This window comes from Gracilinanus agilis, chromosome 3, assembly GCF_016433145.1.
Source record: "Gracilinanus agilis isolate LMUSP501 chromosome 3, AgileGrace, whole genome shotgun sequence".
Taxonomy (NCBI): domain Eukaryota; kingdom Metazoa; phylum Chordata; class Mammalia; order Didelphimorphia; family Didelphidae; genus Gracilinanus; species Gracilinanus agilis.
The window spans coordinates 242,621,673-242,649,222 of NC_058132.1; positions in this window are offsets into that span (position 1 = coordinate 242,621,673).

Here is a 27,550-nt window from a genome sequence, read left to right on the forward strand (position 1 = left end):
AAAAAAAGGAAAGAAACAATTGTTTAGTTGTTTCAGTTGTATCTGACTTCATGACCCCATTTGCGTTTTTCTTGGTGGAGATATTGAAGTGGTTTGTCGTTTCCTTCTCCAGCTCATTTTACAAATAAGAAAATCGAGGCAAGCAGAGTTAAGTGACTTGTCTGGGGTCACACAGCTAGTAAGTGTCTGAGGTCAGAATGGAATTCAGGAAGATGAGTCTTCCTGATTTTTCAGGTCCAATGCTCTACTTACTTTGCCACCTAACTGCCCTATTTTAGGGAAAATTTTTTTCTCTCCTCTTTCCCCCATATACATTTGGGGACATTTGGTAACTAATATTCTAAGAAAAAAATATTTTTCTCTGCTCTCAATGAAAGGACTCAGAGCAAAGCAAAGTTCTATAATGAGCCTACACCATAAAACAACACTCACAATGTCTATTTCATTCATTCAGTGAACATACATTAAGACACTGCTTTTCTGAGTATAAAGCATTCTTCTAGGTCTTTCTGGAGATGAAAAGTTGAATTAGACTGAGCATTTGTTTTTAAAGAACTTAGAGTCTTACAGGGAGACTAGATAGGTAGGCATGTAACTAAAACATGGTAGAAAGTAATCAGCACTGTAAGCAAGAGACAAACTACACTCTGAGAATTCTGAAGAGAGATCATTTCAGTGTGGGTCCCGGTATTTAGATTATGGGCATTATATATATTTTTCTTTTTGATGTTATATTTATAACCAGGGCCTGCTAATGAGGACCTAGTCCTGGGAATATGCATGGGAAACCCATGCAAATGTTTAGTGAGCTAATTTCTAAATGTGTTTGAAGAAGAAGAATGGAATATTTAGGTGTATGACAGTTTCCTTTGTGCTTTCTTTGTGTTTTGTGCTTACGGTGAAGAAAAATCTTTTTAATTGACTGCTGAGTTGGACCTGAGTGTGCATACCTCTGCTAGAAAACTCTCAGAAGAGAGTTCTCTGTCCTGGCTCCCCAGTAACTTTGAAGACACATGGTGCCTGTGCCTCTGCTGTCCCTGTCATGTCTTTTCCTTCTTGCTACTAAATGGAGTATTAAATCTCTTGTACTATGTGAAGGCAGCTAGGTGGTCAAGTGAACAGAACCCTGGACCTGAAGTCATGAAGACCTGAGCTTCCAATCTAGCTGGGTGACCCTGCACAAGCCATTTGATTTCTGTTTGCATCAGTTTTCCCATAAGCAAAATGGGGATAATAATGACACCTACTTCACAGGGTTCTAATAAAAATCAAATGAGATAATTGAAAGCACCCAACACAGAATTTGGCACATAGTAGGTGCTAAATAATTATTATTATGATTCTGAAAACTCAGCAGAGCCACCAGATTCCCAGTGTCTGAATTGGGGAAGGAGCCAGCCCTAAGGGGCAATCTGCTTGCCTTAGCCCAGACGTAGATAAAGCCACAAGCTAGATGTTTTGTCCTGCAAGCAAGAAAGTGCCCCTATCCTTCAACTAGGCTGTATTCAGAAGGAAACTGGGTGTACTGAATGCTTTGTTTTTTTTAAACCCCAACCTTCTGTCTTAAAATCTATATTAAGTATTGATTCCAAGGCAAAAGAGCAGTAAGAGCTAGGCATTTAGGGTTAAGTAATTTGCCCAGGGTCAAGCAGCTTGGAAACTGGGAACTCCCATCTCCATGCCTGGGCTTTCTATCCACTGGGCCACCTAACTGCCCCTGCTGGATGCTTTGTAACAACCATAAATCTGAGTCCACTCTCGTCCTGGAGAGGGCAGCATGTGCTCCTGGCTCAGGGGGATATTTTTCTACTTTGTTTTTTGCTTTATCTTTTCAGTAAATATCAGTTTATAAGACATTTTTTGTGTTAATTGGTTAATCAATATTGAGAAATAATTGACTGATTGAATCAATAGTGGGAAGCTAATCAATGGTGATATTAAGGGAATATTAATTGGCACTAGTTAGATATTGAAGAGAGGATTGGTCAAATTATATTGGAAGGAAGGAAGGAAATGAGCCTTTATTAAACACCTACTATGTGCCAGTCACTCTATTAATTGCTTTACAAATATTGTCTCATTTGATCTTCACAGCAACCCTGGGAGGTAGGTATTATTATCACTTCCATTTTATACTTTAGGAAAGGGAGATAGGCAGGTCACATAGCTGTTAAGTGTCTGAGGCTATATTTGAGTCTTTCAGACTCCAGTGCTCTGTGCAGCATGGGATCACCTGGTTTACTTTCCCATCTGGATGCACTTCTTTGAACTGAGCATCAAGCCCCTAGGAACCTCATCATCATGTAAAATCACATCAACCTTGGAATTCTCACCTTATTTAGTACCCTCTATCTCTGAGATCCCTCTAATTGGAAGGTAGACCAGAAAGCTCCTTCTAGAACCTCCATTTAAGTCAGTCATCTATTCATTTCTTCCTGAACTGCTCTCCTTTGGATTTCTTCATCATATACCCCATTTCTCTTTCCCCCTTTCCTTCCTGTTGTGCGTTATCTTCCTTCATTAGATTGCAAGTTCCTCAAGGGCAGCGATTATATTTATTTTAGATACTTGTATCCTCTGTCATTAGCACTGTGCCTGGTGCATAATAGGCACTTAATATATGTTTATTGACTGCTATGAGCTACCTCTTGGAAGTTCTATAAAGGAAACACAGAAATGTGAACTTATTAAGGACAAAAGTAAATTTTCTTGATTACTTTGTGCAGGAAGTAGTCCCCTTTCAGCCTGGGAGAGTAACAATTAGCTTATTGTCATCCAGTCTAACTTCCTGTTTTACCAGACACTTATTATACAAAAGACAATCATGGGATAGTAAGCAAATACATTCATAAAATCAAGTTGTTGTTCAGTTGTGTCCAACCCTTTGTGACCCTGTTCGCATTTTTTTGGCATTGTTGGAGTACTTTTTTTTTAATAAAAAATTTTCAGCTAATAAATATCTTCTTATCTTCTCCCCATTTCTCCCCCTTTTCCTACAACCTCCCAAGAAAAGGAAGAAAAAAATGAAGAAATGCACATTTTCAAATCGTGTTTTAAGAAATGAGAAAGAGGATGAATTCAGAAAAAACCTGGAAAGACTTTATGAATTGACACAATGGGAAGTGAGCAGAACCACGAGAACAATTTATACAATAGCAACAATATTATAAATATAATCAAAACTTAGAAACTCTGATTAACACAATGACTAACCACAATTCTTGAGTGTTCATGAAGAAACAATGCTACCCTTCTTCAGAAGGAGAGATGATAAAACCAGTGCAGATTGATTTTTTGGTTTATCTTCTGGTCTGGATTTTGGCTAACACATTTGTAGAGGCTGTCATTTGGGAATTTATTTCAGGAGATAACTGATAGATTCTTCATCTATTCACTTTGTCCTCTGTTTATAAGTGAACTGGGCAGTTTTTCCTCCATCGTGATTAATTAAAATAGGAAATACGGGACTTTTTATGGATGGGGGGGATGGAGTTTGGGTTCCTGGGCTTCAGGGAGTCCTTAGATTCTTTTTTATTTCTTCTTAGAATATCTCTCTATGATCTTTGTGCAAGGTCATTAAAAGAAATCTATGAGATATCCCACATTTTTTATAAGCTTAAGAGATATCTTCTATTTTTCAATCTTTTAATTTTGTTTTAATATTTTTGTTTTTGCATGGAGTCATTAACTTCTGTTTGTTTCATTTTAATTTGCAAGGTGTCTGTTACTTGGATAAGGGTTTATAACATCTTATGTCAAACTGTTAATTATTTTTTCATAGCTCACATTTTAATTGTAATTCTTTCCTCTATTATTTTATTTAAGCTATGAGTTTGAGTTGGTTTAAAATTCCTTAATTACTTCTTCTAGGAATTCTAATTGACCTTATGGACAAGATGTGTTTTTCTTTGAGGTTTTGTTTATAGATGTTTTGGAGGTATTCTCCTTGAATGGGTTTGTGTTTTTAGCATACCTGACCTCAAAATAGCCCTTTATCTTTTTTGTTGTTGTTTAATCATTCTTCCAGAAATTGTGGGCAACCCAGTACTGCTGGCCTAAATGGGAACTCTTTGGGGAATGAGTATATGATCCTGGGCTCTTTAGGAGACTCTCCCCTGTCCCAGACTATCCTGTGGTCATTTCCTGGGAGAAATGACTTTTTTTTTAGACAACCTAGCTTGCCTTCCCTCTTTCCTTTTCTCCCTGATGAGACCATGATTAATTCTGAGAGTACACTGCAGGCCTAGCACTAAGTATTGATTCCAGGCCGCTGGCCCCTCATAGAAACCCCTCACTATTGGCTTGGGTCTCATGCTGTAGAATCATCTCTGGGCACTGAGTCCATTGTCCTGGACTGAGCTTTTGGCTTAGGCAGGGAGCTGAGTCCATCATCATGTAAGCCTGGCCTTGCTACTAGCTCTGAGGTCTCCAAGTCCACTTTCCTTCCTTCACTGACATCTTGCTGCTGACTTGAGCCAGGAAAAGGTGAATCCATGATTAGCTATGGACTTGTGCTCCTGGCCTGCCTTGGAGCTGTGGGTACTGAATTTGTAATTGTGGCTCTCCCATTTCTGTCTTGACCTCTTGCCTGCAGGTCAAACTTGTGTTCTTAGGCTGGAAAGATGAATCACTAGTTTCTGATTTAATTTCCTATTCACTACTCATGTCTGTTGTTCTTAGATTGTAAGAGCAGTTGCAGGAGGAGTAGAACTATACTCTATCCTGTTTCTTCTTACTACATCATCTTGGCTACATGTCCTGGAATATCTTTTTTAGTTTATATAATAATAAGTAGAGTTTATCTACCTTTTCCTGGGCTTGGATTCAGGAAAAATCATCTCACTGAATTAAAATTAAGTCTCAGACACTTTCTAGCTGTGTGATCCTGGGCAAGGCACTTAACCTGTTTGCCTTAGTTTCTGCATCTATAAAATGAGCTGGAGAAAGAAATGGCAAACCACTCTAGTATGTTTGCAAAAAAAAACAAAAACCCAAATGAAGTCACAATAAGTTGGGTATGACTAAACAACAAGAACAAGCTTTCTTTTCATTCTTTATTATCAAAAAACTTTCTCTAATGATGTTAAATCTCTCTTTCTCTCTCTAAATCTCTCTGCCTTTCTCTCCCCCCCCCATCTCTCTTTCTTTCTCTCCTCTCTCTTTCTCTCTCTCTCTCTCATCCTATCTTATCTAGGAAGCCTATTTTCCTTCTTTTAAGCATTTCCTATTTATCCTTTATACAGCTCATTTTTATTTTTTTATGTATTTGTTTGCGTGTTTCTTTCCCCCCTATCCGCCCCCCCCCCACATTTAGATTGTGAGCTCCTTGTGGACAGGGGCTGTCTTTTCCCTCTTTTTATATCCCCTTTGCTTAGTATTATGCCTGGCATATAGTAGATACTTAATAAATGTTTCTTGATTTATTTTTGATGAACCTGATCCTGCTTCCCAGATTAATCTAAATGACTTATGGATCAATACTTTTGCTAAATGAATTATTCTCCAAGAAAATGACTACCTCTAAGTGCTGATGAACACAAGATACTTAACCACAAAACCTGGTCTAGAACAGAGGTCATGAAACTTTCAGAAGCAAGGTGCCAGGTTTCTGAGTCTTGATTTTCTAATAAAGCAGGGTAAGAAAATTAACCCCCTCAAAAACTCTACACACGAATAGGAATATTGAAGTCAATTTTGTTAGAGGGTTTTTTGCTTTTGTTTTCTAATAAGAAAAGAAATCATACTGTTTAAGAAATGAAGAAGGGAGAAAAAAAGGAATCCTCTCTACCTAAGCAGTATAGAAACCCTCACAAATAGAAGTATACTCTACAAACGACCCTTGTTAAAAACCAAAAGAAAACCTTATATACAACCACAGAAATATTGTTTGAAGTATAACTTGTATATGTCCAGCTCCAGGTAAAGAATTAATAAATAGATATCAATAAGACATAGTTTTGTAGATATAGATATATTTGTCAAATGATGCCTTCTCTAGTATGGGGAGGGGAAGGAAGGAAGGAAATATCTGGGAACTTCCAAAGAACAAATAAAATTAAGAAAAGAAAAAACATTGGCCAAAGGGTTAAAAGACTAAAAAAAATAATGATGAAAAAAAAACCCAAAACCAAAAGACTCCATTCAGAAGGATACAATATCGAAAGGAATATGGATGATGATTTTTTTTCTTTTTCTAAGACATTATTCAACATGGATATTAAAGTAAGCATCAGTAGGAGCATACGTACACAAAAATGCATTTATAATCACCATTATGGAAGTGTTTTGCATGATGATAAAAAATAAAAAATGCATTTGCATCCTCCCCTTGCAAAAAAAAAATCTTAGATTATGATAAACACTGATTTCAAATCCTTCCTCAGACATTTATTATGGGAAGGAACAAGTCATTTAACTTCCCTAGGCTTTGGTTTATTCAATTGTGAAATGAGGAGTTTGTATTAGTCTGAGATCCATTCCCACTCCAGATGTATAACTTTACTAAAATGTGAAGTTCTGGAAGGCAGAAATTATTTTCATTTTGACTTTGTATCTCCAAAACGTGGCACGTGTTAAGGTGCTTAAAATTATTTGTTGGATTGGACTGGATTAAGTAATTGTCTACTGAAACTAGGAGGAAATTTATAATGCAACCTCTTCATTATGTACTCAAAGAAGCAGGTCTAAATTAGAGGATAAATGATCTGCAGTGAAATGGCTCAGTGGATAGAGAGCCTGACTTAAGAAACAAAGTCCAAATTTTATTTGACTCTCTATCTCTGGTACTTTCTCCTGGACCTCACGTGTACATACATATGCCTACATTAACCCCAAATAAGTTATTATGAAAAGTACATCAGTAGTAAACAGATGGATCTGTAATTTTTTCTACTCCAAGTTATCACGAATTTATTTGGCATGATTGGGACAGTTAGGTGGGGGGAGCAGATAGAGCAACAGGTCCAGAGTCAGGAAGCCCTGAGTTCAAATCCAGTCTCAGACACATTAACTGGTTGTGTGATCTGGGGAAAGTCCTTTAGCCTCTGTTTCTTCTTTAAAATGAGGGGGAGAAGGAAATGGCAAACCACTTTACTGTTTTTTCCAAGAAACCTCTCCCAATAGGGTTGCAAAGAGTTGGACACAACTGAAATGACTGAACCACAACAAGAGGGTAGCACTTATTTCCCAGGGATGATGTTTGGATCAAATGAGATAATCATAAAAGGCACTTAGCATAGTACCAGGCACATAGTTAATGATATAAAATGTTATTTTGATTATGGTTATGTCTTTATCACTTGCCCAGCAGAATGCTTCTATCTATAATAGAAAGAACTCCTAAGCAAGTATAAAAGGTCACCAGGTTGGTAGGAAGGACCTCAAATATTTATTAAGGGGTCTACTATGTGCCAGGCCTTGGGCTAGGATATAAGGGGATGGAAGCCCAATGAATGAAAGTTTCTGCTCCCAAGTACCTTACATTTTAAAATGGGAGACCACAAATGCATACATAATAATGATAATAGCTAACATTTACATAGCATTTTAAGGTTTGCAAAGCAACTTACAAATATCTCCTATTATCCTCAAAATAACCCTCAGTTCTATGTTGTTCAGACATTTCAGTTCAATTCTTCATGACTCCATTTGGAGTTTTCAGAGCAAAAATATTGGACTAGTTTACCATTTCCTTCTTCAGCTCATTTTACAGAAGAAGAAACTGAGGCAAACAAGGTTAAGTGACTTGGCTAGGGCATATAGCTAGTAAGTGTCCGAGGAAGATTTTAATTCAGAAAGATGAGTCTTCCTGTCTACACTCTTGGAACTTTATCCACTGTGCCACCTCACTACTATTATTATTAATCCCATTTTATAGATAAGAAAACAGAGAACTCAGAGCTTAAGTGACTTGCCCAGGGTCATGAAGCTAGATCTGAGGCTGAATTTTAACTCATATGTACAGACATATTTTACATATGTAATAAACAAAAGCAAATATATATATATGTATATATACATATAGATATATGTATATATACACACACAAAGTAATTAAACACAAGGAACACTTATTTAATGAAAATTCACTTAAGCAGCAGCTAGGTGGCTCAGTGGATTGAGAGCCAGGCCTAGAGATGGGAGGTCTTAGGTTCAAATCTGGCCTCAGACACTACCTAGCTGTGTGACCTTGGGCAAGTCACTTAACCCTCATTGCCTAGCCCATACCACCCTTCTGCCTTGAAACCAAAACACTGTATTGATTCCAAGATGGAAGTTAAGGGTTTAAAAAGAAAAAAAAATTAACTTACCAAAACTTTGAATCCGTCAATTGTCATTTGTGTCCAGATTCAAGGTATGAAAAATTAATAATTCTATGACCTCCCTTCCTGAAAGAATTGCAAAAATTGGGCGATTCCAGGTCAAAAGATAATGCTAATTCTCCTTCCAGTGCTTCTACCAACAGCTGAAGAGGCTATCTCTGTGGACTATACATATAATTGATAAACCCTAGCAAAAACTGAAAAAGATCAGCACTTTGATAGGATTAACCCACATCATTATGTTGTACTAATTTGCCTCCAAAGAGGGCATCTTTCATCAGCTGAATAAGCAAACAGAAAAATTCATACAGATGAACTTCCCAACCCATTGAAGGTGTTTGGAGACATGTTCTTATATGCACTGGGGAAAATCTGCCTTTCTAGGGATTAGATAGTTCAAGCTTTAACTTCATACTGTGCTATCTTCTCCCATTCAGGGACACTACAACAAACTGGCAGATGCTGCCAAGTGAAAATATCTGGAAAGAAGTTGGAAAGGCTGTTGAAAGGGCTCACATTTCAAGATCTCTTGTCTGTGGTGGAAATCATATGAGAGGCTGAAGATTTTCACTCAGAGGCAGCATTTAGCTCCATTTAATTATCAGTTCTGAAAATGTAGGCATTGAGAGGATACTTGTCTTAAGTTACAAGTGCAATTTAATTACATGTACTTTGGCTATCGAAATAAAAACAATGAAAACAAATCTAGCACTTCTACTTTTCCTTATTCTACCCAACTAAGCCACTTCATAATTACTCTAATCAGTGAACCTATTGTGACTTTTACAATAATCATCGTTAACCTTTGTGTATTATCACATCCTGCCAGGACTATTGCAGTAGCCTGCTACCGGCTAGTTGGTTGGTCTCCCTGCCTGAAGTTTCTGACTTAAGAGAAAGAGTGGTGGTGTGGAGTTCCAAGTTAGAAGACCTCTCTCTGTTCAAGCCCTACCTCAGATGCACATTACTTAACTTGTCAGTGTCCCAGGCATCTCTCTAAGACTAGAAGTTGGGCAGAGCCAGTTCCTCTCCTTCTACTCTAAGAAGTGATTATGCTGATAAAATCACAGAGTCTGGTAAAGTCAGACAGACAGACAGACAGACAGACAGACAGACAGACAGACAGATAGATAGATAGATAGATAGATAGATAGATAAGGATAGAGAGAAATGAATGGATGGATGGATGGATGGATGGTTAGGTAGACTGATGTACATATACACATATATACAAATGGATTGTAGACAACTCATTTTTTATAAATACATTCATGAAAGAATTAACCCAAAGGATTACCTGCCCAGCTGTATGTCTGGATTTTACTGAGAAAACAGTATATTCCGGAATTCAATTTAATTAATACTCCCAAATCTATGGAAAGGGACTTTTGGACAACATGGTCAACAATAGGGAATCCTTCTTTTGTTTTGACTTTGAGTAGGACATCTTTCTGGATACCAGCAAGCACTTTAGTATATAAATCCCTGTTTTATGCTCCTCTCTACATCTGCTCCTCTGCTTGGTTTCAACTCCATGGAACAAGATGTCCCTCACAGGTTAAGTTTACCAACTCTAAATTTATCACAATGCTGCTAATTCAAGCCTTGATTGATGTCACTGCCCTCAGTCTCTTCTTTCCCCTGGGCTAGAAAATGAGTACCAGATTCCTCCCAGTGTCTTCTTTTATAGAAGTTAGAAACAGGCTTTTTGACTCACTCCACTCTGTCTGTATTTGTTGTTTTACCTGGTTTCAATTCCAAGAAATAAGATGTATCTATGCAGCATACTCCATTGTGTCCTCCCTTTCCTTCTTTTCCACCTCAATTTCCTGTCTCCTTCTGTGTATTATTTCCTCCAATTAGATTATAAACTCTTTGAAGGCAAGGAATCTTTTTAAAAGGTATCTCCAGTGTTTGGCATAGTACCTGGCAAATAATAGATGCTTAATAAGTGTTGAATGGATTTGGATTATATTTCACTGATTGTTAATGGTCACCAATTCACTGAATGATAACGCAAGGAGGAAGGCAGTGGAGGAACAGAATATCAAGGGGGAAAAGTATAAATAAAATAAAATAAAATAAAATAAAATAAAATAAAATAAAATAAACAAAAAGTAGTGCCACTTCTGTCTTAAAGTTCTGCTATCATTAAGTTTTGTAAAATGATTCTCCCACATTAAATGTGTTTTGGAAATTAAAGGATGAACTCAAGATTGTGAAAGGAAATTCTTGGTTCTCTTTGTCTATTCTGAGTTTACACTTGTAAAAAGGGAATCCTTTATTTTCTTTGCCTAGTTGGAGTTAACACTTTGGTTAACAATAACTTAAGTACACCTACTTAGTACCTCACTAGATTGTGAAGACAGGATTAACTCACCTTTGTCTACGTTTTGATTGAATCAACACAAACTTGAACTAAGTGGAGGAGCTCACAAACTGCTTACAGAATTCACACCCTCAGAAACTCAATTAGCCAGGAAACTGTGAGCCCTTTTAATGAGAATTCACACCTCCAGAAGGTGAGAAGAGGATTCCACCTACAGGTAGTGCTGGGCAATTTGGAAGCTGTGACTGGCCCTTGTGAAGAGGTGGAAGGGACATGAAGCCATTATAAAAGACCCTGAATTTCTGGGGCTGGGGAGGTCAGCTTCAAGAGGAGTTCATCTTCAGGAAGAAAGTCAGCTTAAGGAAGAAAGTTGGCCTTAGGAGTCACCTTCAGCTTGAGTCATCATCTTGACCTGCCTCTTGGAGGGAACTTGGGTGAATGGATAGCTGGCTTTCCCTTCCTATCTTCTGGAGAGAGTTTAATTCTGGTTGAAGGTCAAAAGTCCTGGCCGAGTTGAGCTATATTTAGAAAGATAGGCTAAATGTCTTCTTTACCTTTCTGTATTTCTCTACTTTCACTCTTTCTACCTCTTTAAATAAAAGCTTTTAAAAGTCATTTTGACTTTGAGCAATAATATTTTAAATCAGAGAACCATATTATTTATAATTTTCTATATTTTAGTCAAACCATTAACATTTAATTCCTACAAGATTCAGAATAAAATAGACTTTTTTTCGAACATGGCTGTTATGAGAATGTGATCAGCTAAGTGGCACAGAGCTAGGCCTTGGAACCAGGAACTCAGGAAGACTCATCTTCCTGAGTTCAAATTTGACCTTAGACACTGTAGAGATTAAAATTAATATTCAATAGTTAAGGTATTATATTTAATAAAGATTTATTAATAATAAACTAGCAAAAAACCAGAGTGAAAAGGTTCTAAACTAACTTTATCAGTTCTAGTGAAGAAAAAAAAGAGAAAGAAGGAGCTACAGAACTTATAAAACAATAACATGGCCACGAAAATGTGGAGGCGCAGGAGAGATTAAAGGGAATTTTGGGAAATACTAAGGGACTTCTGGGGGGATGATGTCCAAAAGTTCAAAATCTACATTTATACAACATTGTTATAAGGAAAAGATAAGTTATAGTAAGAGATGATGGGTGCAGAGGATAAAGATTCTGGAATGTTGGAAGGTGGAGTTAGACTGGAACTGAGGGGGTTAGTTGTCTCTCTCTGGATGTACCTGGGGAGAATGGCTGTCTGTCCTTAGGTTGCTGATCCTATCCTGCTTTCCTATCCTGATTGCTGCTTTGTTGTTATCCAGTTACTATATCCAAGTTCCCTTGGAGAAGAACTTTGTGATCCTGAACCAGCTGTCTGCACTGATTGTAAGATGAGGTCTGGGTCCATTTGGATCTAGGACCCTCCCTGGGCCTTGCCTAGTTTGTCACAGACCATTACCTCTAATAATATCCAAGAGAGGATTTAGTGCAGGTTATCTAGAACAGGGACTGGGGTTTTTAGGTGAGAGAGGAGAGGGAAATAGAATAGTCCATCAACTCTTTGAAGACCCTCCATGAGGAGGTTTAGATCTGGGGTCTGTAGCTAGTAATTTATGACAGTGATTCCCCTTACCCTTCAACCCTCTCTCTATCTCTGGAAATAAATTACATCTTTCACTTATTATATACAGATCTGTGACTTAGTAAATTTGTGTACTGGTCCCAGATCAGGCTTTGCCTGACCAGGCTAACTGTTGACCTTCAGCCCACAGTGTAATTACTCTTGTTACTGGTCCAAAGTAATCCATCTCATCCCATCCCCAAAAGTACCCTATTACAACACTTACTAGTTGTGTGACCCTGGGCAGGTCACTTAACTCTGCTTGCCCGAGTTTCCTTATCTGTCAAATGAGCTGGAGAAGGAAATGGCAAACCACTCCAGTAACTTTGTGAAGAAAACCCTGAATAGAGTCACTAAGAATTGGATAGAACTAAAATATAACTACACAAAAACAATAACCCTGTGGGAATGTGTTTTGTTTGATTATGCCTGTTTGCTACAAAGATTTTGTTTTTCTTTTTTGAGCTGTCTAGAGGGAGGTGGGAAGGAAAGAAAATAAATGTTTCTTAATTGAAAAAATAATTAATTTTAACAAATTAAGTGATCCTGTGTTCCCTCTACTTCTCAGTCAGTTATGAGACCACAAAGGTCCAGACTACTATACAAAGCCATATGTGAAACCCCACTTGTTTCTTTCTCATGTTCTCACTAAGGATATTTTCATTGAATATAATAGTCAATATGAGCCTATGACCCAAACAATATAATCATTGAATGTATCTTATCTACAATAACATTTCTAAAGTTATAAACAGTAAGAAAAAATTTATTATTTTGCAGAGAAGCTTCTAGTTTATATTGCCTCTTTTTTCTTCATTTCAGTGTTGTGGTATCAAGTTCTTGGGCCACTCAGGATCTTTAAGGAAAAATTTCACCCAGAAGCAATTCCAGATTCTATTGTGAGGAAAAGGAGTTCTCACTTTTGGGGGGAGGGGGGTCTCTGGATCCCTTTACACTCCTACAAATTATTGAGGACCTCAAAGAACTTTTGATTTATATTTAGCTCCATTTAATTATCATGTTCTGAAGATATAAGCATTGAAATGACACCTGCTTTAAATTAGTAATGGAAGTCAATTACATATATCCTAAAACTGATAAATTTTAGAAATACAGAATAATATATTTAAAATAATGAAATCACATGTCAACATAAACAACATATTTTATGAAAAATAACTATGTTTTCTAACAGAATTTGGTGTAAGAAAAGTGGCATTGCTTGAACATATTTTTGCATATCTCTCCTATGTCTGGTTTAATGGAAGACATCTGGATTTTCATGTCTGCTCCTGCATTCTGCATATGTTGTTTTGGTTGAAGTATATGAAGGAAATCTGGCCCTATGAGATATGTAGTTGGAAAATGAAAGAGTATTTTAATAGTCAAGTAATGTCTCAACATTATGTTAAAAATAATTTTGACCTCACAGACTCTTAAAAAGGTCTCAGGGAGACCCATTGAATGACACTTTGAGAAGCACTGATATAAAGTATTAGTTCCTTTTCACTTATTTGCATGAGAATTACATTCCTTGTGTGAAAATGATGGAAATGAAAATTATTTCAAGAAGTGATATATTTGGGAATAACCTAAAGTTTTTAGGAAATTGTTTTTCATTCCTCCTTTTGAAGAACAATGACATCATGGGTGATAGCTTAACTTTCCAGTGAATTGGATTAAGTGAGGCAGAGTTGCACAAAGTCCTCAGCCTCACTCTCCCAGTCAGCCAAGTCCAGTGGCAAGACTAAAGTTAAGACAACTGTGATGGCCCAGGATGCAGAGGATGACATTGGCCTCTTCAATGTTTGACCAAGGTTTAGGTGCTCCATAGTGCCTGTTTTAGCTGCCTTCATATCCTATTGGAACAAATTGTTCTCCTCCTCCTATTCTGTTGGGGGAAGTCTTCACATGCTTGGGATAGACATCCCCTAACTTATCAATAGGTTTATGGCTTGTTGGTTACCCTCAACCTGGTTTAGCCCATCTGCCAGTGTGGTTTTACTGGGGTATGGCCACTGTTCATATTATAGATTATTGGAGCCATGGGTGAGAGTTGGATAAGAGAGATAGCTTCCAAAGGAGGATAAACAGTCCTGAAAAGGGCTCAGGAAACCCTCACACAAGAGATTCTAGTCCTCCCTAAGTATACCATATAATTCTGTTAAGAAATAAATAATGAAAGAATATATGTTTTACTGAGATGCCAGAGCAAGCACTCAATTATGATTAATGTTATTTCAACTAAGTCTTTCTTTATAGCAGTCTTTGGTGGAATTCTTACAAAACTAGCTTTTAATTTTACTGACTTTTAAACTTTCATTGTATTTTAATTTAAAAATAGATTTCTCATACATGGTGAAGGAAATGCTACAAATGGTTTTTGTTTTGTTTTCTAGCTATCCTGGATGGAAGAAGAAGAATCAAAGTGGGAGTAGGTCCACTAGTGGGATGGATGGGATGAGGAAAAATGATGAAAAAGAAAAGGTTCAACTATTCACTTTTTGTTTTGTATCAGCTTTCTCTAATAGTGAGGATGATTGGTGTTTATTCAAACAAGTCATTCCATCCACTTAAGGGATGGGATGCTCAATCAATCATAGGCTAGGAATAAGAAGGAAAAGTCCTATTGACTGTAGTGAGTCCCAGAACTTATTTGAAGTTGTTGAGTCATGTCTGATTCTTTGTGACCCCATTTGAGGTTTTCTTGGCAAAGGTACTGGAGTGGTTTGCCATTTCCTTCTCCATCTCATAATTCAGATGAGGAAACTGGGGCAAACAGGGTTATGTGACCTGCCCAGGGACACATAACTAATAAGTGTCTGTGACCAGATTTGAACTCAGGAAAGTGAGTCTTCCTGACTTCAGACCCAGGACTCTATCTACTGTGCCACCAAACTGCCTAGAATTGCATAAGAATCACCTTCAAAGAGTCTATGGACATGTGTCCAAGCCCTAGGTGTCATCTACAAATTATCAAGCCAGAAGTTGTAGAAACTAGCTTTCTAGTACACACCTAAGGAAGAACTACTTAGGGAAGAAGTGAAAACCTCACCTGTGACCTCTTTGTGAGTTTTGAAGGATCTATAGGATTTTGAACTTCTCATCTTTTCATCAGCATTCTCATGATATCATCCTACCCAAAAAAACAGTACTAGTAACAGTGCCTTGATGACAGACTGGTCTTTGCTTCAAGGGAAGTTCTTGAGCACCCGGAATGAAATAAAAGGACTTATGGCAACCAGGAACTTTAAATTATACCTTTTGCCACATATGCTTTCTAAACTTAAGCCCACTTTCCCCTGTACTGATAGGAGGATGGGCAACAGACTTTTGGGAGGATGTTTTGTATCAATTGTTCTTATTGTATACTTTATTAAAAAAAACAACCCTGTTTTAAAAACTACTGAAGGTTGGCTGTTTAAGTGATTGTCAACTGATAATCTTAGAGAAAGTTCACAGATGGGGGCTTAAGCCACCTGTGTAATAGAATCACCTCTGATCTCCCTTAGAATCCTGGGGAGCTGTCAAACCTTGGGGACCCAACTCATCTGTGAGAATAAGAATCAGAATAAGGATTGTCAGAGCTTACATGGGCTACCTATCTTTTCATATAGTCCTACTCTGATGCATCATTTTAGAGTGAAGGTGACCTTGGATTCTTGAAGTTATTTTAGTAGAGTTTAAGATCTGACAAGTTCTGTCAAACTATAAAGGCTTGGACTAAGTCTCCCTTCCAGGCACCAGCCCAATTAAGTAAATAGGGATTCACCAAAAGTAGGCTGGTCACTTGGTGCAAATTGGTGACCGCCATGGCCATGAAACAGAGAGAAATGTAAAATGTTTCTTAGTCCCACATGACTCCCTTTTGCTCTCTAGCAATGATGGCAGAGTTATAGAAAAGGAGCCAGAAGGGACAAAGAATCACACAATTATTAGACTAGCTATGAATCTAAACTTAAGCTGTTGGTACTTTACATGAATGATCCATGTCCAGTGATTAATGAATGGACATTTTAATGGGAGAACTGATGGATCAATTTTGACATTCTTCCTATAAACAAAGCTAGAAGAAAGAAGGAAATTGTGGCTGAGTTGAAAGATGGCTTACAGATTTGTTTTGGAGAGATGAATAAAGAAGTTTTTTCATGTTGTGATGCCTATGATAAGTATTTGTAAAGAGACTACTATAAAAATAATTGCTACTTACCTATTGATACCTGTTCCAAAGGACCAAGAGACAGAGAAATTCTTATAAAAAGCTCAGACAGATGGGGCAGCTGGGTAGCTCAGTGGAGTGAGAGTCAGGCCTAGAGACAGGAGGTCCTAGGTTCAAACCCGGCCTCAGCCACTTCCCAGCTGTGTGACCCTGGGCAAGTCACTTGACCCCCATTGCCCACCCTTACCACTCTTCCACCTATGAGACAATACACCAAAATTAAGGGTTTATTTAAAAAAAAAAAAAAAAAAAAAAAAGCTCAGACAGAGCCTTAAATGAAATCAATAAATACTTTTGAGAATCAATGGCTTCAGTACAAAGGTAGGGATAGGTAAAATAAAAATGTTGGAAAATAAGAATCATAAAGTATGAGGGGAACTAAGAATGTAAATTCTACAGAAGCTTCAGACCTCTACATCATGAATACTTTCTATAGAAAAGAATGAGAAAGTGACAGACATAGTAAGCATCAAATAACATAAGAAAATTTCATTGATTTTGTCTTAAGAGGAAACAACTCCTTATTGACGTGGGAGTCATTTTTGAATCATCTTTCTCAGTATAGTGGGACCACTTGCTAGGGCAATGATTAAATTTAATATGAAATTTTAAAAAAAGGATAAAAAGGAGAGAAAAATATGACATACAATTAAAACAACTCCATTATCACCTACTTAAATGAGTTATTGATGAGAAAAAAGTAATATGGATTCAAAAAAGATGTCCACTACAATTATTTCCATGAAGAAACCTAATTAATTTAAAACAATTGTCATAATTAAGACACCAAGAGTCTAAAAAAAGCGCCTTAGTCAACAAACATGCAACTTATTTGCTAAGGAAAGAGAAATGGAATCCAAGGTTCATATTAGTTTGGGAAATTAAACTCATTTTAAAAATCTTGAGGAGAAAGAAGATGGAAAATTATGAGTAATATTGTCTTATAAAAGTAAGAGAAGTTGAAATTAAAATCAGTTTAAAGGAAGCTTGGTGAGAGATCCAACTAAACAAAGTCATCTGAAGGGCATTTAAGGGTAAAAATCCTAAGGACAACAAATGAGGAAAAAATTTAAAAGATCTGCAAGGATTTAAAATAATAAATTCAAAGGTAGCAAAGTCATCACAGTTGTACTCTAGAATCATAGTCCTGTCCCATAAAACAATCACTAGTAGGATACTGGTATTTTAAAATTAGGCTTTCATCTCTGAAATATATTTGGAATGATTAAAGGAACTTTGCAATTGCTTAAAAAGTTTTTTTTTCTCCTTCTCTTACTTAATTCTCAACCCAATTCACTGTCCATATTTACTGTTTTTCAAGATACTAATCTGTGTATACTCACATGCCACATTCTCATGTGAATACATACATATACATTTTAATATACATGTATTTTATGTACATGTTGTACCTTATAATCTGGTCAGTAAAAGAGTTTTCTTGGTCTTTTGGTTTTTCCTAAACTATTGAGTAAGCCAAATTCTTTGGAATGTTTTTATTTTGAATCTTCTCAATATTCTATGGCTTGATCCAAAATAGAAAAAGAAATCACTTTCCACAAAGAAAAGTACATGGCAGACCTCACCATCCATAGGGCATCTCTTTTAACTTGGATTCTTTGCTGATTGTCCTGTGTCACTGTGATGAATACCTTAAAAAAAACAAAAACCCTTATCTTCTGTCTTAGAATCAATAGTAAGTATTGGTCCATTGGCAGAAGATCTGTAAGGGATAGGCAACTGGAGTTAAGTGACTTGCCTAGGATCACTCAGCTAGGATGTGTCTAAGGTTGGATTTAAACTCAGGACTTCCTGTCTCCAGGCCTCACTCTCCATACACTGAGCCACCTATCTTCTCCTATGATGAATACCTTTGATAAGTGTATGCCTCCCCATTTTACTCTGCCAAATGTAAATGATCAGAGGATAGACAAATAAAGCTACCTTTGTTGTTTCAAATAACTTTATACAATTTTACATATTCAATGGAGATACTTTTTGGAAGAAAGCCATTAGGATAGTATTTTGTTCTACCAATTCAATTTTTAAAAAGTAAGTAATAAGCAACAAGCACAGTGGGATCTTGTATTCCCTACATCTTATAGTCATGTAACAGTAAAGGTAGAGTCAACCATAGATCACATAGAAAAATCTGTTTCCTCTCAGTACATCCACTGAGGATGCCCTTGGATGCATGGATTATTCCCTTGTGAATATATCCTTCAACACCCTAAAATTATGTAACTTCTAGAATGGATCTCTTATAATTACTCAGCTTAATCTAGTTGCTTTTCTCCACCTCTCTGAGGCACCATGGAGCAATTATATACTGAATGAATTAGAATGGAGTGTGAACAAGAAAGAATATGAAACTGGACTGTAAATCAGTGCATGTTTACAAGAAAAACTAATTGGATAAGTAGGCTTCTGTCAGAGCTCTTACGGCTTGCAGCTGAAATTCCTTTGCCTTCCCCAATTAGAATGCGAGCTTCTTGAAATCAGGGACTGACTCATTTTCTATTAGTATCACCAGCCCTTAGCACAATATTTTCACATAGAGAGAGCTTAAAAGATGTTTTTTCTTCTTTCATTCATTCATTCATTCATTAATTTCTCTCGGTTGAGAGTTCTGAGCATCTGCAGTCTCTACCCCCAGATACTCCCAACACAAGTTAATGGGCAGATATGTTCTCACTCAAACAGCAGTTATAATGTAAAATATGAGACATCATTTCTGGGGGATGTACCTAGAGGTCTGCAAGTTGATTCCACTGAGATTTTTGTTTCTGGTCTCAGTATTCCTAACGTTTCCAGCAGGGTGTAGTTGAAATGTTCAAGCTGTGTGTCTTGGGTAAGGAATCATTCTAGACTTCTTAATACCAACAAAAGCTGATGTCTTCTTGAGAAACAGGCTTTTGAATCTTTGCCTTGATCAGAATGGATCCTGGCAGAAAGTCTATATATTAAAAAATATTTCTCTCACAACATTTTAGTAATTATGGAAACTTTCTAGTTTTGGACTGGGCATGCCTGATGAGCCATTCTTTATAAAGTGGTCACTCACCAGCAAAATATGGCTTATGCTCTTAATATTAAGCACGAGTGGTACTTTTCTTTGCACATGAGGAACAAAAGTTTCACACTCTTAGTGACATCTACATTCATCTGAAGGCAATAAAATTTATTAATTTAAGTTCTTCAAAATTCAATTCATTTTTCTTTTTTCTTTTTGTTTTCCACTTTATCCTTTTTAAGTTTAATTAATTAATAATTTTTTCATAGTTACATGAATCACATTCTTTCCTCCCTTCCTCCCCATCTCCTCCTGTAGCTGAGCAATTCCACAGGGTTTTTACACGTGCCGTTGACCAAGTCTCGCTGCTCTTAGGGGCAAATCGAGACCATGAGAACCTAAAGATTTCCCGCAGTGGTCTAGGTGTGGCATGTAGGCAAGTCTCTTTATTGAGGTCTGGAGATGTTTTTGCCCTGAGACTATTTTTCGAGTCTGCTGTGAGCCGCCCCTGTCTGCCCCATCTTCGTGCCCGATATCCACGTTTTCTCAGTCTCCTGGGGTCTCAAGTCTTGTTTCTCTTAGGACTAAGTCTGTGTTGACCTCAGCCTCCGAAGACCTAGAGGTTGCCCCGTGCTTGCTCGGACTTTGGCACCGTAGGTGGAGTGGAGGAGGGGTTTAAAAGCTTGCCACTTCGTGGGAGTAATTTCGACCCCTTTTAGCATGAAAATGCCCAAACTTTGTTTACCTTTTGACAGTGGAGCTCCTTTGCTCTTCTGACTGTTTTTGTTCTTTTGAGGCACTTTATCTCAGTTAGTGGAGAGGAGAGGAAGAACCCCTACTTCTCCAGGGCCATCTTAACCCAGAAGTCCCTCATTGATCAAGACCTATTTCCATATTATTAGTAATTGCATTAGGGTGATTGTTTAGTCTACATCCTCAATCATGTCCCCATTGCTTAAAAATTAAAATTAAATTTTTATTAATTAGTAAAACATATTACATATTAGTAAAATTTATTCATTATTCATTCTAGGCTCCTCTTCTGACCCACACACCTAAAGTTCTCATGTAAAACTTTGATGACAATAGAGAAATAAACACTGGGTGGTAACTGCTTCATGAAACCATAGGTGGCATCACCGACAGCATTATTCCATTGCATAGCTCCAGTTTCTGCTTTTGCATCAGTTGCAGGATATCTTGAGTCCTTTAACACCATTGGCTTACTTCTTGGCTTATATCACTGCTCACTCTCTCAACCATATATTCTCACTGTCAGTCATCCATAGAAAACTGAGGCATAGAAAGTGGGGTCAGTGAAGTAAGATTAACATACACTATTGATATACTTTCTGGCAAAAGTCTCAAACATTGAGTCATTTACTATTTGCTTGTAGTCCAGCCCTCTGGGTATCACATATAACTGTCACTTCTTTCTTTGGAAATGCCATAGCTTTCATATAATATTACTGTTAGGAAAAGACATCTGGGTCTTTGCATTGCTACTAGTAAAGAAGTCCATTACATTTGATTGTGCCACAATGTATTAGTCTCTGAGTACAATGTTTTCTTGGTTCTTCTTTTGCTTTCCATCAACTCCTGGAGGCCTTTCCACTTCACATAGAAATCCTCCAGTTCATCATTCTTTATAGCACAATGGTATTCCATCACCATCAGATTTCTCAATTTGTTCAGCCATTCCCCAATCAAGGGACACCCCCTCATTTTCCAATTTTTTTTTGCCACTATAATAAGTGCAGCAATAAATACTTTAGTACAAGTATTTTTCCTTATTATCTCTTTGGGGGCACAAACCCAATAGTAGTACTTCTGGATCAAAGGGTAGGCATTCTTTAAAGGTCCTTTGGGCATAATTCCAAATTCCTTTCCAGAATGATTGGATCAATTCACAACTCTACCAGCAATGCATTAATGTTCCAATTTTGCCACATCCCCTCCAACATTTATTTCCCTTTGCTGTCAAATTGGCCAATCTTTTAGGTGTGAGGTGGTACTTCAGAGTTGTTTTGACTTGTATTTCTCTTATCAGGAGGGATTTAGAACACTTTTTCATGTGGTTACTGTTTGTTTTGGTTTCTTCATCTGAAAACTGCTTATTCATACCCCTTAACCATTTGTCAATTGGGGAATGGCTTGATTTTTTTTTTTTACAAATTTGACTTAGTTCCTTATATATTTTGGAAATTAGACCTTTGTCAGAGAATTTTGTTATAACAATGTTTTCCCAGTTTGTTGTTTTCCTTCTAATTTTGATTGCGTTGGTTTTGTTTGTACAAAACCTTTTTAATTTAATATATTCAAAATCACTCATTTTACTTATGAGAAAGAATGCTATCCACATCCAGAGAAAGAACAGTGGGAGTAGAAATGTAGGAGAAAAACATATGATTGATTACATGGTTCAATGGATATATTTTTGGCTTTAGAAGAATATTATTACAAATATGAATAACATGGAAATTGGTTTTGAACAATGACATATGTATAACCCAGTGGAATTGCTTGTCAGCTCCAGGAAGGAGGAGGGAACAAGGGAGGGAAAGAACGTGAATCTTGTAACCATGGAAAAATATTCTAAATAAATTTAAAAAATTAATTAAAAAAAGAAAATACCAAAGTTAGCCATGCCCATGCCTTCATTTCTCTCTAGACACCTTTCTTGTCTCTTTGGACTTCTTTCTTCTGCACATCTCCACCTACCATCACCCCTTTAAAAGAAGAGGACATATCTTTTTACTTATATTCACTTCCCAATGCTTAGCAGTGGTCCCACTTACAATAAACACTTAATAAATACTTGTTCACTTCTTAACTTGAGAGAAATAGCAGAAAAAATTTTCTGATAGAACATGGAAGGGCACAAATATGTGAGACAAGTTACAATAAAATTATGACCAATCTATGAAATTGAAAAAGAAGACATCTACATACAGGTTAGTTTTCCCTGGCCAGTGCTGAAAGCTGAAGCATAGCTGTTTAGTGCTGCTAGCTATCCCTAATAAGTAATATTGAACTTGACACTTGTCAAAATGTAAGTGAATTATTATTGGTCCACAATTGCAACTTATTTGCTCTAAAAACAGTCTCTGTGCTAAGTTAAAGTTCATTCTAAAATTAAGAACTCCAGTTTGTGTAGAGTAAGTGGTCCTCTCCATTTGTAATCAGCTCTCATTGTTAATTTTTTTCTTGACACAAAAACCTAAATTTACCTTTTAGCAACTTCCATTCATTTTTCATGGTTCTGCCCTGTGGGTCCCAGAAGAACAAGTCTAATCTCTTCTCCATAGTCTTTCAAATCCTGAAACACAGCTATCATGGTCCCCCTCAGCCTTCCCTTGTCCAGAGTAAAATGGCTAGTTCTTCAACAGATCTTCACGTTATGGAATTAAGGCCCTTCATCCTCTTCTGGATATTCTCTATCTAATTGATATCCTTAAACAATATCTGGTAGCCAGAATTGAAGAAAGTACTCCAGATGAGGTCTGATGAGGGCAGAGTGGTGGGATTGTTACTTCCTTAATCCTTCTTAATATAATCCAAGATCACATTAGCTGTTTTTGTTTTGTTTTGTTTTGTTTTGTTTTTGGCTGCAATATCACACTGCTGACTCATATTGAACTTGCCCCCTCCTCCACAGGAAAAAAAAAAGCCATGATCATTTTCAAAGTGACTTCTATCTACATATACCTCACCTATCTTATACTTTTGAAGTTTATTTTTGTAGCCAATGCAAGAATTTACATTTATTTCTATTAAATTTCATCTTACTTGATTGATCCTAGTGTTCTAGCCCAGAGATTTTAAACACACAGCCTGTGGGACATGTGGCATGCAAAACTCCCAAATGTGCCAGAACCACATTAAAATGTAATTAAGGATTATTTAATACAATACTATAAAACATAGATAATGCTCTTCATTTGTGGTTTTCTAAGTAAGTATGCACCTATAGGGAACTTTATGTATAGTTTGGTGGCTCCTGTTTCTAATTGGGTTTGATACCACTGCTCTCACCTGTCAAGATCCTTTTATATCCTGTCTCTATCATCCTCTGGGATAGCTATCCTTCCCAACTTTGTGTCATTTGAAAATTTGCTTAGTATATTGTGATTTTTTTTTAAATTGAAAGCATTTCCCCCCAATTCTAGGCTAAAAAAATTTTTTTTAAATTTTCAAGTTCCAAATTCTTTCCCTCTCTTCTTCCCTTTCCCCCTTCCTGAGGAGGTAAGAAACCTGGTATATATTTTACATATCCAATCATGCGAAATATCTTTCTGTATTAATCCTGTTATAGAAGAAAACTAAAATATAGAGAAAGTCAAATATAGGATGCTTTGGTCTGTATTCAGATTCCATCAGTTCTTTCTCTTGAAGTAGATGATGTTTTTCATCATGAATTACTTTAGGATTGTCTTGGATGATTGTGTTACTGAGATTAGCTAAATCATTCATAGTTGTTCCTCATACAATATTGTTGTTACTGTGTATAATGCTCTCCTGGTTTGCTCATTTCACTTTGCATCAGTTCATGTAAGACTTTCCAGTTTTTTCTGAAATTATCCTATTCATCAATTCTTATAGAACAATAGTATTCTCTTATATACCACAAGTTGTTCAGCCATTCCACAATTGATGGGCATCCCCTTATTTCTAATTCTTTGCCACCACAATAAAAAAAACTGATATATATTATATATACATACATACATATGTATACACATATGCTGAGTTTGGTGTGTGTGTGTGTGTGTGTGTGTGTGTGTGTGTGTGTGTACACATACATATAGGTCCTTTTCCTTAAAAATCTCTTTGAGATATAGCCCTAGTATGGGACTGCTTGGTCAAATAATATGCATGAATTTATAGCCCTTTGGGTATATTTCCAAATTGTTTTTGAGAATGGCTGAATAAGTTCACAACTCCCTCAACAGTGCATTAGTGTTTCAGTTTTCATGCATTCCTTCCAATATTTGTCATTTTCTTCTTCTGTCACAATAGCCAGTCTTATAGATGTGAGGTGATACCTCAGAGTTGTTTTAATTTCCATTTTTAATGATTTAAAGCACTGTCTGAATAGATGCCACAGAACTCAAGTGGGGCAGAAGGTGGGGGCCCAAGAGAAGAAGTTTAATTGCAAGCAACTAAGCATCTAGGCTGGTCAAGGAAAGAGAGACAGTGTGGTCAGAGGAGAGGGGCCATGGAGGCTAGAGCTGTTTCATCACCCAAGAGAATTCTTGTTTATAGATAGATAAGGAGAGGTCTTCACCCTAACTGTAAAAGATCTAGACAAAAGAAGGGACAAACCAACCTAGTTTCACAGCCTCGGGTAGAGACTGTTGAGCTTTAAAAATCAATCTGTTTTGCGGGGGGAGGCAAAGGGGAAACTAATTCAATATTAATTTTCCACAGCGTGTATGTTATTCCTTCTTTGAGCCATTTCCAATGAAAGTAAGGTTTAAGTGTTCTCCCCGATATCTCTCCCTTCCCTGTAAAAGTTCTTCCATAATTTACTTCATTCTACCTCTTTTTTCTCCTACTCCCAGTGCATTCTTCTTTCTCACCCCTTTAATTAATTTTTAAATTTTTTTAGTTATCATCTCATCATATTCAACTCATAGCCATGTCCCCCTGTCTATATATGCTCCTTCTAATGGCCCTAAAAATGATAAAGTTCTTAGGAATTACAAGTGTTATCTTCTGATGTAAGAATGTAAACAGTTTAACTATTGAATCTCTCATTATTCCTCTTTTCTATTAATCTTTTTATGGTTCTCTTGAGTCTTATATTTAAGAGTCAAATTTTCTAATCAGCTGTAGTCTTTTCATCAGGAATGCTTGAAAGTCCTCTATTTCATTGACTATCCCATTTTCTCCCCTGAAGGATTATACTCAGTTTTGCTAGGTAAATGATTCTTGGTTATAATCCTAGCTCTTTGCCCTTACAGAATTCCAGGCGCTCTAATCTTTTAATATAGAAACACCTTAATCTTATCCTGACTGTGGCTCCATAATATATGAATCATTTCTTTTTGACTATTTTCCCCTTGACCTGGGTGCTCTGGAAGCTTGTGTGTGGGAGTTTTTGGAAACTCTTTCAGGAGGTGATCTGGAGATTCTTTCAATTTCTATTTTATCCCCTAGGTTCTAGAATATAAGGGTAGTTTTCCTCAAAATTTTATTTTTTTGAGTATACATATCTTTTTATTTTTTACATATAACATTATATAATATGTAACATGATAATATAATACATATAATTTGTTATAAATATGTATTAAATTATAATAAATGTACTTATCTAAGAGAAACAAATTCTCACATTAGTTATGGTCAAAAATCTATGTCTCATTCTTTTTTCTCTTCCCTCTTCTCCTCCCCAAGAAGGCAAGTGATATAATTTAGATTGCACATATATTATCATATAATACACATTTTAATATTTAAAAATTATTTTCTTCAGTGAGCTTTTGTGCCTCATTTTCCATTTGACCAATTCTATTTTTTAAGAAATTCTTTTCTTCAGTAACTTTTTTGTATATCTTTTTCCATGTGGCCAATTCTGCTTTTTAAAAAGTACACCCCTTTAATGAATTTTTGTGTTTCTTTTACCACTTAGAATATTCTAGTTTTAAAGGTATCCTTTGGTATTTTTTGTACCTCCTTTACCAAGCTGTTGACTCTTTTTTCATGATCTTCTTGTATCACTTTTACTTCTTTTCCCAATTTTTCTCCATCTCTATTATTTGATTTTGAAAATCTTTTTTGAGCTCTTCTAGGAATTCTTTTTGGGCATGAGAACAATTCGCATTTTTTCATTGGATGTAACAATTGACTTTTTTGTTCCTCTTCTGAATTTGTTTTGATCTTTTCTGTCACCATAATAATTATCTATGATGAATTTCTTTCTTTTTACCTTTACCTTCTGTTTTAGAAGTATCAATTCTGGGGAAAAAAGGTAAAGCTTAGGCAATTGGAGTTAAGTGACTTACTCAGAGACACATAGTTGGGAAATATATGAGTCCAGATTTGAAAGCAGGTCCTCCCATCATCAGGCCTGGTACTTTATTCACTGTGTTACCTAGTTCACCGTGTGATGAGTCTCTTTTTTTTATTGCTGTTTGCTCATTTCCCCAGGACTTTTTCTTGACTTTTAAATAAAAAAAAAACCTATTAACATTGGGTCTCTTCCTGTGGCTAAGGGGCACTGTCCCAAACTTCAGGGTTTTGTGCAGCTGCTTTCAGAACTAGTTCTATGGATCTATAAATTTTCAGTGCTTCTAAGATGGTTTGATCTAGAAGAGGTGTGTTTACTACTCCTGTGGCCAATGTTCTGTTCTATGAGTAAGCACAAGAACTCTTTTCTCCCTACCCTGGAACTGTAGTCAGGTTCCCAGCTTTTGTGCAGCTGAAAGTTGACTCTAAGACCGTGATCTAGGTCTGCCATCTGGATCTACATTTGGGCAATACAACAGAGTCATATATCCAGTGCCAGCAAAGGAACCCCTTTAGTCTCCTTTTGACCAGTTGTCCAATCCTGTCCCCTTAACTTCTGTGGAAAAGAGTACTAGAAGCCTTTATTAATGATTTAGTCACCCCCAGCTGGCTTGCTGAAGTGTGACCTACCTGGCATACTGATCTGTGCTCTATTCTCACCCCAGTGTGACAGATCTTTCCTGCCAAATTTCTACTTTGTCTTGACTTGGAAAATTTTTGTGGGTTTTGGTGCTCTAGAATTTGTTTTGAGGCATTATTTTAAAGTTGTTTTGAGAGAGATTAGGTGGATCTCAGTCTTTTTTTTCCTCCCATCTTGGCTCCATCCCCATTATCTGTGGTTTTATCCAACACTTTGATAAATATGTTAAATAGCATAGAATAAATCGTAGATCTTTGGGGTATTCTCCCAGACCTCCTGCCATCATTAATAGGAAGTGTTGAAGTGCAGTCATTCAACTGTGACTGAATTCATTTGACTGTATTGTATAACCCATTTTTTCCCCATGTTATCTTCAAGATAGGAGAT